Source organism: Notamacropus eugenii, chromosome 4 (genome assembly GCF_028372415.1).
Source record: "Notamacropus eugenii isolate mMacEug1 chromosome 4, mMacEug1.pri_v2, whole genome shotgun sequence".
Taxonomy (NCBI): domain Eukaryota; kingdom Metazoa; phylum Chordata; class Mammalia; order Diprotodontia; family Macropodidae; genus Notamacropus; species Notamacropus eugenii.
In genome coordinates, this window is record NC_092875.1 from 68,408,608 (window position 1) to 68,427,162 (window position 18,555).

Here is an 18,555-nt window from a genome sequence, read left to right on the forward strand (position 1 = left end):
CATGCGCTCCTATGACGGACCCCTCCCAGCCCATAGGTCCCAAGGGGAAGGGGGAGGTTCGGTCGCGACCCGAGCCGCAGAATCTCTTCCTGCCCCGGAGTCCGAAGCAAGCCTGGCCGCTGCGGCCAGTACCGGGGGACCCCGAAGGTCGGGGGAGTCAGGACCTCCCCTTCTCCTCGCAGTCCCTGACACCGTAGCCTAGCGCCCCCCCAAACACGTCTGCCCAAGCGGGGCTGGAGGTCTGCACTGATTTGTTAATGTGTGTGCCCGGCACTGTGCCAAGCCCTGGGGATTCAGACCCAGAGGCCGGCGTCCGCCCGCAGGGAGCCCATCTGCACTGGGGCCTGCGGGCTGGCTGATGTGAGCCCCCGACCACGCGGGGGTCCCTGGACCTGGGAGAAGTCCAACCAAGCCCCCCACTGGGCCCACGGCTGCGGCCTGGGAGGGGAGTGGGGCCTCAGAGGGAGGGCTGGCCTTGGGGTCCTCGCCCTCCCAAGTGTGACAGGGCTAAGTGCTAACGTGCTCAGGACGAGCCTGGCACAGAGAGAATGATGCTGGTTCAAGGCGGCGGCGGGGGTGGTGGTGGTGGTACAAGAAGCAGTAGTGGTGGTGGCAATAGTAATAGTAGGTAATATTTATTTAGAATTTAATATGCACCAGAAGGGGTAGCTAGGTGGTTTGTGGATGGAGTGCTGGGCCTGTGGTCAGGAAAACTTACCTTCCTAAACTAAAATCTGTCCTCAGAAACTTCTGAGCTGTGCTATCCTGGGCAAGTCACTTAACCCTGTTTTCCTCAGTTTCCTCATCTGTAAAATGAGCGGGAGAAGGAAATGGCAAAGCACTCCAATATCTTTGCCATGAAAACCCAGAATGGGGTAACAGAGACAGCAACAGAAATGTTCCAATTATATCCTTTGATCCTCAGAACGACTCTCTGAGGTGGGTGCTATTAACATCCCCATTTTGCAGATGAGAAAACTGAGGCACACAAGGATTAAGTGCCCTGCCCAGGGTTTGAAAGGCAGGTCTCTCCTGACTCCAAGTCTAGCACACACCCCCGACAAACTGCTTCTTGTTAAAAAGGTTTCCTGGTCTGCCTTACCTTCCACCTCTAACCTGGCTCGAAGGTGACTGTCCAAGGGTGCTGTCCTAGGGAGAAGGGAGCTTGCCTTTCCTCTCGAGGAACTGAAGTTCTCCTTTCAGTCACTTATTACAGGAAGCTTTGGGGTGCAGTGGAAAATTAAATATGGAGATAGAAGCCCCCTGTTTCCTCATGTGTCAAATTTGGGGTGGGGAGCCTCCTAGTTCTAACTCAAGTCATCTATTTCAAAGTTCGACCTTAGAGCACAGGTCACAGGGAACAGGAAAGGTCATCTAGTCCAACTCTGACATCTGACCAAGTAGGGAAACTCAGACCCAGAAGGGGGAAGGGACCATCTTTCAACATTTCCCCTGAATTGTACTTCCTTGTGTGTCTGTTGTATCTTACTAGCATGATGGAAGCTCCCTGAAGATAAGGAATGCTTCATTTTTTTTCTTTGTATTGTAGGCATTTAGTAAATGTTGTATTAAAATACACAAAGTTCCTTTGCTTGTTAATGGCAGAGTTGGTGCAGGAAGCCTGGTGCCTTGACCCCCAGTTCCGGGCTTCTTCCTTTCAGTTTCTACATCAGGAATGGACCTTGGGTTGTGAAATCTTCTGATTGAAACATCAAGATGCCTTCTCATGCTGAAACAAATTACCCCAGTGGTTTTGTAAAGTACAGTTCCTATTCTGGGAAAGGATTATGAAGAATATTCAGCTGGTACAGATTGTCTGGAAAATCCTCAGGATTATACATGGTTCTCCTTTGTTATATTTCTTAGGGGTTGAATGTGATACTCTGTAAAAAAAGCAAAAACAAAACCAGGTTTGATTTTCTTCTGGTACATTAGATGGACTTGAAATGATCTTTAAGTCTATGACCCTTTGAACTTGTCCCTGACCAAGGTCTTTTTTTATCTTGAATGAATGAAAAGGAATTTATTAAGTACTTACTGTGTGCCCAGTACTGTGCTAAGCACTGGTGATATGAATACAAAGAAAGTAAGACAGTTTCTGCCCTCAAGCAGCTCATATTCTAATAGAGGGAGACACCTGCTAGAAAGGGAGTAGCTGCTGGAAAGGGTTAAGTGACTTGCCCAGGGACATCCAACTAGTAAATGTATGAGGTCAGATTTGAACTCAGAAAGATGGGTCTTTCTGACTCTCTCCACTGGGCCCCAATTCTTTGCCATCACAAAAAGAACCTCTACAAACGTTTTTGTGCAAATGGGTCTTTTTTCTCTTTCTTTGGTCTCTTTGGAGTATGGGCTTAGTAGTCGTATCACTGCATCAAAGGGTATGTGCAGTTTAGTCACCATAGTTTTTAGCTATAGTTCCAAATTGCTTTTGGGAATGGCTAGAGCAATTCATAGCTCTACCAGCAGTACAGTAATATGTTCTGGGGTGCCTGGAGTGTTCAGGGAGGCCAGCTCACTCACCTTTGGTGTCCGCCTCTCACCCAGCTTACATCTCTGGCTCCAGGAAGTGACAGCATGCACAGTGGTCACCCCCTTGTAAAATGGTCTTGGCAGATGGGCTTTCTCAGGTTGAGGGTGACCCAGGGGTCTCAAACCTATTGGTGTCTACTACAAGCATGTGGAGACTTTTCCTGGCTGAATGGGAGGATGAAAACAACTTGTTCTAATGACCATGAAGGCAGCTGAAGCAGACTCTCTGAAGCCTGAGAGCTTGGTTAGACATCAAAGATGCCAAGGTCATCCACTGTATCCTAGGCCATCTGTAGTCATCCCAACTTTTGTCCTGCCACTGGACTCCAATGACTCTGGAAGAGAGAGTAAGGCTGATGATTTTGTGTCACCCTGCCTCACTTAAATCCAGTTCATGAGCAAATGAAGACATCACACCATGATGCCATCGGTTCTCTTTGAAAACAAAGGATGTATAACAATAAGTCTGTTTTCTTGCAGCATCTCCAACATTTGTAATTTTTTTTGTTATTTTTGGCCAATCTGATGAGCATGAGGTAGAACCTCAGAATTGCCTTACTGTACTCTTTTTCTAATTATTAGATATTTGAAACATTTTTTAATACGACTTGATAACTTGGGTTTCCTCCTTTGAACACTACCCATTCCTATTCTTTGACCATTTGCCAATTGAAGAAAGGGTCTTGTTCCTATAAATTTTAATCAACTTATTATGTCTCATGGAAATGAGACCTCTATCAGAGAAACTTTCTGCAACAACTTTCCCTGCCCTCACTTAAAGGTTTCCTTCTAGTTTAAATTGTGTTGCTTTTGTTTGTTCAAAAACTTTTCATTTCTCTTATCTAATGTTAAGGGCCCTCTGTAATATTCTGTAAGCTGACATAACCTCTTCTTAGACCATACCTGCTAGAAGAAAAATGAGAGAGGCTCATTTCTTAGTATTGGCATTCAGTAGTGTTTTAAAGTGGTCATCTGGTCCAACTCTCTTATTTCATAGATGGGTAAACAGAGGCTGTAGATGTGAATAGTCACTTGTCAAAGATGTTGTAGAAAGGGTTGGGAATGAGAATGGAAAACCACATGGCTCTCTTCCCATCTGAGATTCTGTGATTCTAGGTGGCTCACCTAGAGGCCAGAACTCAAAACTGGGTCTCTGACCTATAGGTCTAGTGACTACAACTCTATGATTTTGAAATAAAAATGGAACACTGGTATTGCTTGTTTTGTTCATTATTTCTTGAGATCTTTCTGTTTAAAGGAAATTAGAAGCCTTCCCAGGGTAAGGATTGTGGCTCTAAACTTTGACACCACAGAATAGCCAGCCGTTGGGTCAGGGAGCACATCTAGGCTTGGCTAGGACAGGTTTTGTAGTGTTCTAAGCACATAGGCTGGTCCTTGGGGCTGTTGTCAGATTTAGCAGCCAAGTAAACCTTTCCTGGCTTGCTGTGAATATGAATTTTTCTTTATATATTGATAATCATGTTCTCAGGACTTTGGAAAAACTTTCTGAGATGATATCTGATAGGGCCCATAGTAAATGACTTCTCCATGCTCCAATCACTTCCTCCAAGACCTAGCTAAAATTCCACCTTCTCCACAAAGCCTGTTCTGATTTGCCCTTAATGCTAATGCTTTCCCCCTGTTGATTGTGAGTTGACAATAAGCACTTTATATTTATATGGAACTTTAGGGCTTGCAAAGTGTTTTATAAATATCTCATTTTATCTTCACAACAACTCTAGGAGGCAGATGCTATTATTTTTCTCATTTTACAGATGAGGAAAACAACTCCACGGCTCCATAGCTGCCACATCCCCTGGCCATACTTTACCTGAGAGGAAGAGATTGGACAGGGATTATTACACAACATGTACTCAGAAAGTGGCCAGATCAGGGGTGTCATAAATGCTGCCCCCATGGCATATTACAGCCAGCAGAACTTGGGGATGCAGCCCAAACCAGATTACACTGAATTGGGAGATATTTAACAAAATAGATAAAAATACAATAAAACATAGCTAATGTTAATTTGTGGTTATCTAAGATAATGTGAGGCCAGCAGGGATCTTTAGGTATGATTTCTTTGGAGTTTAACACCACCAACCTAAGGTATCACTGAGTTATCTTATAGTTACAAGAACTCCACCCAGGGTGATTGCTCAGTGGGTAGGCCCATCTTCTTGGGCATTTTGGACCTTCTCATGTACACCATAACCACTGGAGACATTTTTGAAACAAGCACACAATTTGGATTGTTTGGGAACATGAAGAATGAATTTCAGACTAATTCAAACAATTAGTGTTTGTCAGTTTCAGTCACCAGCATCCTGGTGGTTCTGGGAGTTAGTATCACAGCTCCTAGCAAAATAATAAAGTACTTGTACTATTCAGATGACTAGTAAATACGTAAATATTTATAGAATTGAATTGGGAAATAGTGAGCTGCATGGTGTCGGTCAGAGACTGAATGATCACCTCTCAGGGATACTCCAGAGACGATTCCTGCATGGCAATGGGGATTGGATCAGATGTCATCCAAGGTCCCTGCCCTAGAATCATTGAATTTCAGAGCCGGTGGCACCTTAGACTTAGATCATAGATTTTCTGAGTTCAAAAAGATCCTTAGAGATGATCCAGGTCAACCCCCTCATTTTATAGAGGAGAAGGTGGGACTTACCCAAGGTCCCAGAGCACTTCAGTGACAGAGCCTAATGTAAAAGTCTGTAGACCTTTAACTGTCTAGATTAGAAGGTTGGGTTTGGAAGCTAATGATGGTGGAGGGTCTCTCATCCTCTTCTTCCCTCTGAGGTTGGAGGTCAGGGATCTTGCCAGTTTGGGGAAGAATCATAGACTCTAGAAGCTGAAAAGGGACCTGAGAGATCATTTGATTCAACTTTTCCATGAAATCTAGAGACCCAGAGAGATGAATCTTCCTCAAAATTGTATAAAATAGCAATAACAGAGAATTTGAATACTGTTTCTCTGACTCTAAATCCAGAATTATTTATTTTATACTTCTCTTTCCCCCAGTCTACACTATCTAGTTATCATTGACATGCAAGAAAACTAAGTGGTCCAGTGGATAGAGCCCTTGGCCTGGAGTCAGGAAGATCTGAGTTTAACTTCAGCCATATATACTTACTGTTTGTGTAACTAATGAGAAGTGGTATTTGTTTTTCAGTATACTGTATTTTTAAAAAATCAAATTTAAAAAATTCAAATGGCAAAACCTCTGCCTGTCTCAGTTTCCTAATCTGAAAAATGAGGGTGATAATAATACCATGTACCCACCTGGTTTCCTGTGAGGATAAAATGAAGTAATTATGAAGTGCTTTGCTAAACCTTAAGGTACTACATGAATGCTCGTTACCATTATTATGAGGACAAGTAGTATTAGCTTCCTCATCTAATCATGGCCCATTGCCTGGTTGGGAGAATTTGGTCCACCTTGAGCTTAACTTAATATTTTTTATTTTCCAGTTGGGAAGGCATATGAAGGGGAAATCTTGTGAACTTTTTACCTTTTGAATCTCCCTTTCTAGTCTCAGAGCATCCCTGGAGTAGGATTTAGGAGACTTTTGCTGCAACTGCCAAAATGGCTGTTGAACCCTTGACAAACTTTTCCCTTTCCCTGCCTTAGTTTTTCCCATCTATGAAATAAAGGGGCTGGACAGACGTTTCCTGAAGCCCCTTCCAGCTCTGACGTCTTGGTTCTGTGTTTCATTCCAGCTCTGATTTTCTCTGTTCCAAAGTGCTTTTCCACTGTCTTATTCTAAGGCTCTCTTGGTTTTAATGTTCTCCAGTCTGAGATCCTTCCTAATATTCTATGTCCTTTTATTTATTTATTTTTTTGAGAATGAAAAGGATTTAATATCAGTACATCAAGGCAGCAACACATCGATAGGCTAATCACTGAAGGTCAATCTATGTCCTTCTCTTAAGGTTGTCTTACTTTCTATGAGATTTTATTACTAGCTGTTTATCTCTTGGGATTGGGGACTTCTGACGTAATCAATATCTAACAGCTTCTGACCTGATTTTTGTTGTTCTTCAGTGGTTTCTATCGTATCTGACTCTTTGTGACCCCATTTGGGATTTTCTTGGCAATGATCTTAGAATGGTTTGTAACTTCTTTCTCCAGTTTATTTTACAGATGAGGAAACTGAGGCAAACAGGGTTAAGTGACTTGTCCAGGATCACACAGCTAGGAAGTGTCTGAGGCTGGATTTGAACTCATGAAGACATCTTCCTAATTCCAAACCACCTAGCTTTGCTCTTCTGCTATGATTGGAGAACCAGAAAAGAAAGGGAGAAGGGGAGATGGGAGAGGGTGGGAGCAGGGGAAGGCCTGCCAAATGCCACCCCAAGGCATGGTTGTTGAAAGGGGTCCCTTTGCAAAATATTTTAGGTTTCCAAAATTTACTACCCATTGATGGGTTTTCTCAAGTTTTTGTTTGTTTCTGGCTTTTTGGCACCACCCAGTGGCAGTGTTGAGAACTGTCTTTAAGCATTTTGCAATTCAGTCACAAGGGGAAAATTTTTATTAGAATCATTGATTTTTAGGACTGGAAAGGACCTTAGAAATTATCTATTCCAATCAACCAGTATCGAATCCAATCATCAAATCTAGTCCAATCATCTAATATTAGGGCCCTTCACACAGAATGTCAGAGCTGGAAGGGGTCTTAGAGTTCATCTAATCCAACCCCCTCATTCTTCAGAAAAGGAAACAGTGTTACCAAGCGGGAAAATGATTTGTTTCCTCTTGAATGAAATTGAGATGACAATAATGCCTGTATCATTCAGCTTACAGAGTTGTTTGTGAGTTTCAAGGTGGACAATGTAAGTAAAAGCTGTCTTATTGGAATTGTTAATGGATTATAATAACCTCTTGGAGTCACTTTGCCTGGGTGCCATTTTAAATGTTCACTCTTACCCTTATGAAAGAAGTTTCTACCACACTGAGGCCCCAGTTGTTCTCAATCCTTTTTTAAATTTTGCAACATTTCCCTTTGAATGCCTTTTGTTTTTATATCACAATTTCCCACCTTCCTTCCATGTTCCTATGGCAAAGAAAAATAATGTAACAAAAACATTGATACCTAATCCTTATCAGAAGTATTTTGATCTAGTGGGCCCCACCTCTCTGTCATGAAGGAGGAAATGTTTAATTTACTTCTTCTGCAGGACCTTTTCTTTTTTTCCTTCCCATTACTGAGGTCAATTTCCTTTTGGTGATTTTCCTAATTTATACTGTGGTCATTGAAATTGTGTGTGTTTTCTTGGTCCTGCTTACTTTGCTGTGTATCAGTTCTTAGAAATCACATCTTCTCTCTTTTTTACTGTTATGATATTCTGTTCTATTCATATAACATGGTTTTTGTCAGCCATTACCCTGGTAATGGATACCCACTCTATTTCCAGTTCTATGGTGCCACAAAGATTGCCACTATGCATATTTTCTGTTTCTGACTTCCTGTGTGTCCTATAATGGGATTACTTGGTCAAAGGATACAGATACTTTAGTCCCTTCTCTTGCATAATTCCAAATTGAAATCCAGACAGTTGAACCACTGACCCAGCCACACCAAGAGTACATTAGCATGCCTGTCTTTCCATAGTCCCTCCAGCATTTGCTCGTCCCATTTTTTGCCAATCTGCAGAGTGAAGTGAAACTTTGGAGCTAATTTAATTTTCATTCTTCTCTCTGTTACTGATTTGGAGCAGTTTTTCATATGGTCATTTATGGTTCACAAAACTTTTGAAAATAGTTTGTATCCTTTGACCACTTATCTGTTGAAGATGATGTAAATTCTTAACTAACTGTTGATTGGCAGTAGAAAGAATGTTAGAGTCAGAAGACTTGGGTTCTTCTAGCTTGGACATGTAGCTTGATTTGTGATATTGGAGGAAATGACTTAAATTTTTAAAATTCGGTTTCTTCACCTATAACTCAGAACTAATAACCGCTGCCCAGCTTTTCTCAGCTGGAAGTTGTGAAAAATTTCATGAGGTAATCAAAGGAAACAAGAACTTATTGAATTATTTTAAATATTTTATTTTTAAAAAATAATTTATTTAAATTATTTTAAACAAGAATTTATTATGATTATACTATGTGCCAGGCACTATGCCAAGTGCTTTACAAATATAATAATAATAGCTAAGATTTATATAACACCTACTATGTGCTGCTAGAGAACGCAGGCTGCCTTTAGATTCTGGAGAAGATCATCATCAACTGGGTGAAGCCAATATAACAGAAATACTCTTCTCATCTGCCAGGTGGAGCTTGGCTTCCACTGCTGCTTCTGGGTCTGCCTTAAGAGTGAAATGACCTGGGGGCTCACAGCAGTGTGCCAGTAAATGTTTAACAACCAACTCTTGGGAGGGGTGATGGGGGAAGGTACCCATGACACACTTTTGAGTTCAGTTGGTATTATTAACATTTCCTTCATCATTTTCTTAAGTCTAGACAGTCAAGAAGACAATAAATCTAACCCTGAATTGTAGCATTTGCTGATTTCTGAGGTGTAAACTCTCACTTTGAAAATTTAACACTCAGTTCTCCCAAGACAGCCTGAGCTGGCTCCAGCAGACCCCTGCTCCATATAGACTAAGCTTTGGGAAACTTCATCCTATGTGACTTGGAGTCTGCAGGGTCTTTTGGGAAGAGGGCCTCAGAGTAGGGACACCAAATTCTGAGGGCTGGAAGTATCTGATGGATACTTCCAGACTGGTCTTTGACATCTCCCTTCTGCAGACAATGCCAACCTCTCCATTATTCCCCTATGGGACCCTAGAGACCTTTTAATTTGATATCCCAGCAAGCTCTGCTTCACCTCAATGGTAACCCTGGGCTGGAGGGAGGTCTTGTCCAGCTCTGTACCTTGATCCTACTCACTTCTGTTGCCTGTGCCCATGGGCCTTTCTTTTTGGAGTCAGGGCATTTTGATGAGCTGGAGAAATCCGGATCCCATCTTTTGAAAGGATTGTACTGGATGACCTTTGGGGTTATTTCTAGCTCTACATATCCTCCAGTGGCACTGGGAACATAGGCCTCTCTGTCCCTCCCTGTTGCTAATTTGCTCAACATTTTTACAGAATTGCAAAACTTTGAATGTCACTTTGTGGTTTGGGGGTTATGTCCTTATTATCATGTTAGTCAGTCAATAAGCATGTATTAAGAACCTACTATGTGCCAGGTACTATGGTAAGTGCTGGGCATATGAGGAAAGGCAAAAGACGAACCCTAAATGCCCGAGGAGTTCCCAGTCTGTTGGGGGAGACAACATACAAACCAATATGTGCACCAAGAACAGCTAGTAGCTAACATTTATGTGTGTGTGTGTGTGTGTGTGTGTGTGTGTGTGTGGTGTTGTGCTAAGCACTTTACAACTCTTATGTCATTTGAACCTTATAACAAACTATGAGGTAGGTGCTATTATTATCTCCATCTTATAGATGAGAAAGCTGAGGCAGACGGTGAAGGGACTTGCTTAGGTTCACACAGTGTCTAAGACCAGATATGAACTCAGGTCATCCTGACTCCAGGTCCAGTGCACTGTCCCTGTCCCAGAAATCATCTAGTCCTCACTTTTCAGAAGAGGGTACTGTGACCTGGAGGTGAAGTGACTGACCCATAGTCACACAGAGCCTAGGACTCCATGGCACCAGGAGTCTCTACCTTGGCTCTGTCCCTGAACTGCACCCCCATCTGTAAAAGGGAGATAATAACCCCTGCCTGGCCTCACTGCCAGGGTGACTTTGAGTCTCAGATGAGATGATGGACCATGGAAAATGCTTTGTCCTCTTAGAAAACAACATCAGTGGGATCATTAAACTCTTATGCATCCAGGACTCTAAAGGAGTCACACTCCAAAGCCAGCTTCCCTTCCTTGGAGGATCACAGGCTTCAGAGAAAACTAGAAAGAGAATCCAGTCCAGCCCCGTGTCTGACCTGAATCTTCATGCTTCAGATGAAGCCTGGGTCTTCTCTCCAGGATCCCCAGCAAGGCAAGGCCCATGTTCCACATCCTTTCCTTCCCAAGCCTGGGGTGGAGAGGACCAGAAGCCTCTGGGAAAGTTCCAGGGACAGTGCTGCCCTGGATGGGTACCAGCTCAGCAGGACTGAGCAAGAGGGGTGCTCTGGCTGGGCCCCTGGGTCAGGGAGTTCATGAAAGTATATAAATGCTCATGGGCTATGGGCAGAGGTCAGGGGCCTGGTAAGACCTGGGAGAGATGGCTGAAGGGCCTACTCTGCCCTTCCCTCCTAGGGACAATACTCTTCAAAATGAAGGAGGATTTACATTGAACCTGTCTGCCCCAAACACCCCCACCCCATCAGTGTCTGAGTTCCCTAAAGGCAGGGTCCATGCTTTTTGCCCTTCTTTGTACCTACCCCCAGTGTTTAGCACATAGAAATTCCTTAATTAAGGCTTGTTAACAGATACAGGAAAGAGCTGGGCAGTGTTCATAGAACCACAGAAAGCAGACTATCAGAACTGAGTCAGCCTTGGGGACATGGAACATAAAGTGTCAGAGCTAGAAAGGACTTGAGAATATAGAATGCAGAAGGTCAGAACTGGAACCTGGAGACATAGGACATCCAAGCTGAGGGGTTCCCCAAAACAGAGACTCCAAGAATAATTTAGGGCAGCTAGGTGGCACAATGGGTAGAGCACTGACCCTGGAATCAGGAGGACCTGAATTCAAATCCAGATTCAGAATCTAGCTAGCTATGTGATCCTAGGCAAGTCACTTAACCCCAATTGCCTCCAAGAAGAAAAAGAACTCACATTTCAGGTTTGCAAAGTGCTCTTCCTGTTTGAGTTAGGTAGGAAAACATTATTGTCCCCATTTTACGGAGGAGAAAACTGAAGCATAGTCCAGATTTGAAATGAGGTTCTCGGGATTTCAAATCAGTAGCTTTCCTTCTGCCTCACACTGGGAATTTCTCTGGTTCTAGCCACACTTAGTGGTCTGATTCTTCTAATCCTAATACCCTTAATTAGCTCTGTCAGTGAACTGGGAACCCAGAATAAGGACCATTGTCCCCTCTGATGTAGAAGTTCACGAATCACTTTCTTCTAGGGGCTCTAGGAAGAAAACTTGAGAGTCAGACATAACTCCACAGAGGGAGCTGAGGTCCAGCCAGAGCAGGGTAGAGTCCAGCATGGGCACTTGTGTACAAGAGTGTCTGTGGCTGCTCTTGACTTTCATATTGAAGGACCTGAAATGCCACTAGGTCCTCCAAAGGACCAACCTTCCCTTGGATTCCATTCAGCGGGGCTTAGTGACTAGAAGGTCTTTCTTAGGACAAAGTTCCACAGCCTCCAAGATGGGGGGACTCTAGTGAATCACCCTTCCTTTCTTCTGCCCTATCCCCACTCCCATCCTCAGCCTTGCCTTCATCAAGCTGAGCTGAAATTCACATTGATTGGTGTGAATATTCTTTTCCAAGTTAAAAGAGCCATACAGATTTAGGAGATTATTTTTCTTACTAATTGTTACCCTATTCTCTGTTTCTACTTTCCAGGAGAATCTATGATTAGTTCCCTACATAGGAACTTGATTGGTCTTCTCCTCTTTGTCCAAACTTATCACTTCTTTGGCTCCATCCCCTTTTCCTGGGCTGGACTGCCCAACCTTAAGCTTGTAACAAGTGTTTGATGGGATAGTGAACTTTGGTCCCCTTTTCTTTCTTGTGCCTGCAGATGTGAAGCTAATCATGGTAACCCCACAGCCCCTGTATTAGGGGACCTGAGACACTATGGAAGACTTCCTTTGGCTTTTGACCGCATCTGGGTGATTCAAGTTTTATGTCTGGGAGCATCCTTTCCCCTCCCAGAGCCCTTCCAAAATCTTATGGCTCATCTTCTGTCTCCAAAACAAGCCCCTGCTAACGTGTCTCTAGGCAGGGACTCCTTGCCTTTCTTCTGCCCACGTTACATCTCCTTTAGTCATCATGTAAAGCGACCTTGGCTCATGCTAGCTTGACACAAAGCTGCTTCCTTTCCTCTTGCTTCTGAAGTTGATCAAAGCAGTCCCCTGCTCTGGGGAGGAAGCCTATCTGCCCTCTGATCCCATTCCTCCTCTTCTGAGAAATTCCACCTCTTTAATGTTCAAGCAGGGGCTCAGGACACTTTAATGTTGGTGAAACACCTTGGCATCACTACATAGTGCTAGCCTGGGCACCTAGAAACCTGCACTCATTTCTGGCCCAGCCTCACCCTTTTTTGGGCTGTTTCATCTAATGAGAGAGTCAGCCTGGACAGTCTCTAAGGCCCCTTCCAGCAGGGCCATTCTGTCTTCTAAAGGTCCTTGGGACCTTACACCTCTCCCAGTTGGTATTTCTGTCTCAGTGGCTCAGCTTTATTATTCTAGGATTTTAAGAAATTCTTTCGAGGAGGTACAGTGCTGGTCCCTTTCTCCTAAGGGTCTGTGGCCTGATTCGGTATTTCTCCCACCCTGATAAGCTGTTTAGCTGTTTCTGTAAATGTACCTGCTGCTTTTTCTGTTTGTATTTTACCACCCCCACCCTCTGTAGCCAGCTCCCCCCATATAAAGTAACTTAACAGACAATTTCATCGATCTGTGTCATTATTTATAAGTGACTGGGCTGGATGTTTCGGAACACGGTACCTTGCAGTTCTGGGCTTCTGTGCCTTGGCCATGTGGAGGAGCTTGATCTGTGGGTTTACTGATCCTGGCTAAGGAAACTCTCTCTGTTAATACAGGTGGTTGGCACCTTCTCTAAAATTTAGAGCCATGTCTAGTGTACATAGTAGTTAAGTAACAGACCCACTCAGTCAGTAAGCATGTATTAATTGCCTCCTGTATGCCAGGCACCGATGATACAAAGAAAGGCAAAATTCTTGCTCTCAAGAGGCTGACAAGCTAATGGGTGGGGGAAGAGGAAGGAGAAACATGCAAACAGCCATGTACAAACAGGACATAGACAGGATAATTCAGAGGCAGGTGGCCCCACGGTGCACCAGGAAGACCTGAGTTCAAATCTGATTTCATACACTTCCTATCAATGTGACTCTGGGCAAGCCACTTTACCTCTGTCTGCCTCAGTTTCCTCATCTGTAAAATGAGGATAACAATAATAGCACCTACTTCCCAGAGTTGTTGTGAAGATAAAATAAGATAATATTTATGAAACATTTTGCAAACCCTAAAGTGCTCTGTAAATTTAAAGCGCTTACTGTCAGCTCTTATAATCCACAGAGGGGAAGTGAATCAGAAAAGGCTGTTTTTAGACTTGGAGGAAGCCAGGGAGGCCTGGAGGCAGTGAAGGGGCGGGAGAGCATCGAGGCATGGGGAACAGTCTGTGAAAATGGCTGGGAGTGTCTGGAGGTGGGAGTCTTGTCTGAGAAACAGAAAGGAGGTCAGTGTCAGAGGACTGCCGGGTACAGGGATGAGGATGGAGCAGGGCAGAGAGAGGTAAGGTATAAAAAGACTGAAATGTAAGAGGAGGGCCAGGTCATAAAGGGTTTTGAATGTTAGAGGATTTTATATTTGATTTTGGAGCTGATAGGGAACCACTGGAGTTTATTGAGTGGGTATATGTGTGTGTATGCGTGCGTGTTTGTGTGTGTGCACATGTGACATTCTCAGACCTGCACTTTAGGGAAAATCAATTTGATAGTGGAGTGGAGGATGGCTTAGAGTGAGAGAGATTTGAGGCAGAGAGATCACCCAGCAGGTAGGACTATTGTCCAGGTGTAAGGGCTGGCATTAGGGCAAGTGGTAGCAGGGTCAGAGGAAAGCAGGGGGCATCAGAGGGCTATGAAACGATGCATGCCCTTTGACCCAACAATAGCACCCCTAGGTCTGCATCCCAAAGAGATCAAAGACAAAGGAGAAGAATCCATATTTACAAAAATATTTATAGCAGCTCTTTGCTGGTAGTGGCAAAGAATGGGAAATTAATCATTGATTGGGGAATGGCTGAACAAGCTGTGGCCTGTGATTGTGAGAGGGTACCATTGTGCTACAAGAAATGATGAGCAGCGTGGTTTCAGAAAAACCTGGAAAGACTTACATGAACTGATGCTGAGTGAAGTGAGAAGAACCGGGAAGTTGTTATAGTGATGATCAACTATGAAAGGCTTGGCTACATCTTCAATGATTCAAGACAATTTCCAAAGACTTCTTGCTTTTAAAAAAATGTTATCTGCCTTCAGAGAGAGAACTGATGAGCTTTGAGTGCAAATCAGAGTATAATTTTCTCACTTTTTTTTGGAAATATGGCTAATATGGAAAAATGTTTTACATGGCTTCTTTCACATGTATAATTGATTTATTATTTACCTTCTCAGTAACTGGGGGAAGGGAGTGAGAGAAAAGGAAAGAATTTGGAATTCAAAATTTAAAAAGAAAAGAATGTTAAAAACAAATAATAAATTAAATTGTAAAAAAAGAGAAAGAAGGGAGCATACACAAGAGATGTTACAAAAGTAAAATCTATCGGACTTGGCAACAAATTGGATATGGAGGAGCGGTAAGAGAGAGAATGAAAAGTCAAGGCTATCACTTAGGTCAAGGGTGGGGAACCTGGGGTCTTGCGGGTACATATGACCCTCTAGGTCCTCAAGGGCAGCCCTTTGACTGAATCCAAACTTCACAGAACAAATCCCTTTAATAAAAGGATTTGTTCTCTAAAACTTGGACTCAGTCAAAAGGCTGCACCAGAGAACCTAGAAGGCAACATGTAACTTTGAGGCTGCAGGTTTCCCCAGTCCTGATTAGGTGATGAACCTGGGTAACTGGGAGTATAATGGTGACCTCAATAAGAACAGGAAAGTTGGGAAGAGGGGAGAGTTTGAGGAGAAAGATGATGAGTTCAGTTTTGGACATGTTGAGTTTATGATGTCTACTGGACATCTAGCTTGAGATGTCTGGAAAGTGTTTGTGAGCCCGGAGGTCAGCATAGAGATTGGGGCAGGATAAGTGGATTTGAGAATGCTCAATGTAGAGATGGTCATTAAATCTGTGGGAGCCCACATGAAGTAGGTTCGAGGAAGGAGAGAAGAGAGTCTAAGAGTCCTTGTTGAATCCCAGGAGAGTGGCGAGGATGGGGGAGAGAGAGATCTCATCTGTATTATGTCCAGGCACTCCCTGCTTTCCTGCTGGGACTTGGGAATGAAGCAGAGAACAATGCCCCTAACACCCCTTCAAAGGTTGTCTATTCAGTGTCATTTCAGCATTTCCGAAAGTGAAGATAACCACACTATTTATCTGTCCTTGTCATTGTTTCTTATTTACTGGATAAGCAGATCTAAGAAACTGAGGCCAGGAAGCAGAGATGGGGAGGGAGAGCCCAGCCATAGAAAATACTGGAATTGGGAGATGGAAAGTCCCTGTATACTTACAACCATTCTGGGAGAGAGGTGCTATTATTAACCCCATTTTACAGTTGAGGAAACTGAGGCAGGCAGAGGTGAAGTGTCTTGCCCAGGGTCACATAGCTAATAAGTGTCTGAGGCTGGATTTGAACTCAGGTCTTCCTGACTCCAGGCGCAGAACTCTGTGCACTCTGTACTTCACAAGGAAAAGGAAAATGCTTTGTAAACCATTTAGAATTATAGAGGAAACTAGAGGAGGAATTGTACAGTTGAGATGTTATGAAGGTAAAAGTCAACAGGATTGGTAGCCATTACTAGTATTATTATTAAACAATAAAACCCCTTCTGGCTACAACAAGCTATGTTTCATGAATTCTCTCCTATTCTTGCCCTTTACAACTCACACGCTTTAGGAATGCCTGAGTATTCAGGCCTTGTCTCTCTCCATTCTTGAAGGATTTGGAAACCCTGGTGTTCGTCACTTGTCAGTAAGTCATGGGCAAACCAAGCATCCTTATCCAGTCCCTCTTTCTCCATCCAGTATCCCCCCATCAACCCTGTCAGTGCATCAGGACAAGAGGCAAAGAGAGCTGACAAGAGCATTAGGAACTCCAGGAATCCAGCGATAAAATGAGATGATAGTCGGAAGTGCTTAGCACATTGTAGATACCATATAAATACTTATTTTATTCCTTTCCTGTCCTCCTACCCCATGGTAGGTGGGGGACATTCTGATTTTCATGTAGTTGACTGTGTCAGAGACTTTGGCTGTGTTAACCTTGATTCTGAATGGAAGCTCTAGCTGGATTTTGGGCCTGACTGGAAGGCTAACATTTAATAAACACAAACATGAATGAGAGGGGGAGAGAGAAAGGGGGGAAGAAGGGGGAGAGAGAGAGAGAGAGAGAGAGAGAGAGAGAGAGAATATTCTGGTGCATGCAGGCCCTGGGCTGGCTAACTTGGTGACAGAAAGTGCTGGTTGGACTGTCTTCCATTTGTCCAGAGACTGAGGGGCAGACTTGTCCTCACAAAGCTCTGGACTTGACATCAGAAGACCTGTATTTGAGTCCTAATTTTGAAAGTTTCTACTTGTAGGACCATGACTTAGTTTCCCCCTCTGTAAAATGGAAGTCACAGCCTCTTCCTTGTCTGCTTCTCAGGGTTATTGTAAAGTGAGAGAACTGGTGGGAAAAGCTCTACGTGTAAGTATAAATGTAGCCTCCCAGTCTGGGTTCTGGTTGGTCTCTTCTGGACTTACAGAGCCAGTTGGACTGTGTCCAGGGATTCCACAGCCGAAGGCCAACCAAGACTCTTAGTTGTACCAGGGACATGGGAGACCCCAGAGTCCAGGGGTGGAGACTGTTTTTGGCACTGCTCTTGCTTTTATCTTTTTTTGTGAATGAGTGGTCAGTCCATCTTCAACTTTGGGTCCTCTGCTAGAACATGTTTGCCCTACACAAAAGGGGAACCCCCTGAGAAAGAAACCATTTCCTCAGAAGCCCAGACAGATTAAGGGAATTGCCCAAGTCCATTGACTTGCCATAGGGACACAGGATTGGTTCCCAGGAGAGCCTGGACATTCTCTTCCCTCCCCTCTCCCATCCCTTTCTTTTATATTTAGGAGATATCCAAGCTCTACCATTAACTCCTCCTGACCTTTGGCAACTAGGGGTCTTCAGTGTCCTCCTTCGTAAAATGAGATGGTGCCTAAAGCCCCATCTAGTTCTGAAATTCTATAGTCTAAGGTCCATTTTGATCTGGAGTCTTAGTGTCTGATTAAGCTACTGTATTAAGGATGTGCTGGGAAATGTTTAACAACTACAGTCAGGTAGCACAGTGGAGAGATCCCTGGGGCCTGGAATCAGGAAGACTCAAGTTCAAACTCAGCCTCAGACAATTACTAGCTGTGTGACCCTGTGCAAGTCATTTAACACTGTTTGCCCTGTAAAATGAGCTGGGGAAGGAACAGAGCACCAGTATCTTTGCCAAGAAAATCCCAAATGGGGACATGAACTGAATTACAACAAAACAGAATGAATGAATGATACCCTTTTAAATTAAATCTAGGCTAGGGGTGGGGAACGTGTGTCCTCAAGACCACATGTGTCAGTCTAGGTCCTCAAGTGTGGCCCTTTGACTGACTCTAAACCTCACAGAACATTTAAATCCCCTTAATAAAAGGATTTGTTCTGTAAAACTTGGACTCAATGAAAAGGCTGCACCTAAGGACCTAGAGGGCCACAGGTTCCCCACCCGGGTTGATAGTCAACTAAATAATCAATCACGCCTTGATTTGTCATTTGTGCCAGTTTCAGAGCTGTCACTGAAGATAGAATAGTGAACTCTAGTGAGAGCTGGCTCCAGCACACTTGTTTGTCCTCACTTCTTACCTAAGGTCACTGAAGAAAGTCTATTCTCCTTGGACTTCAAGGATGGAATCCTGTCATCTTTGACCATGAAGTGTGGGACTACTGGTTTGTGAGAGGCAGTGGAAGGGTGCAATGGGAAGCAGACCTAGGCTTGGTGAGAAGACCTGGGCTTTCAGGCCTAGATTCCACCATTAACTTGCTAACTCTAGGCTCCACCTCCTTGAAGGTCTTTAAGCAGAGACTTGGGTAAGTTTGAATGGAGATTCCCTTAGTGTCTGGGTTAGACTAGATGGCACGGA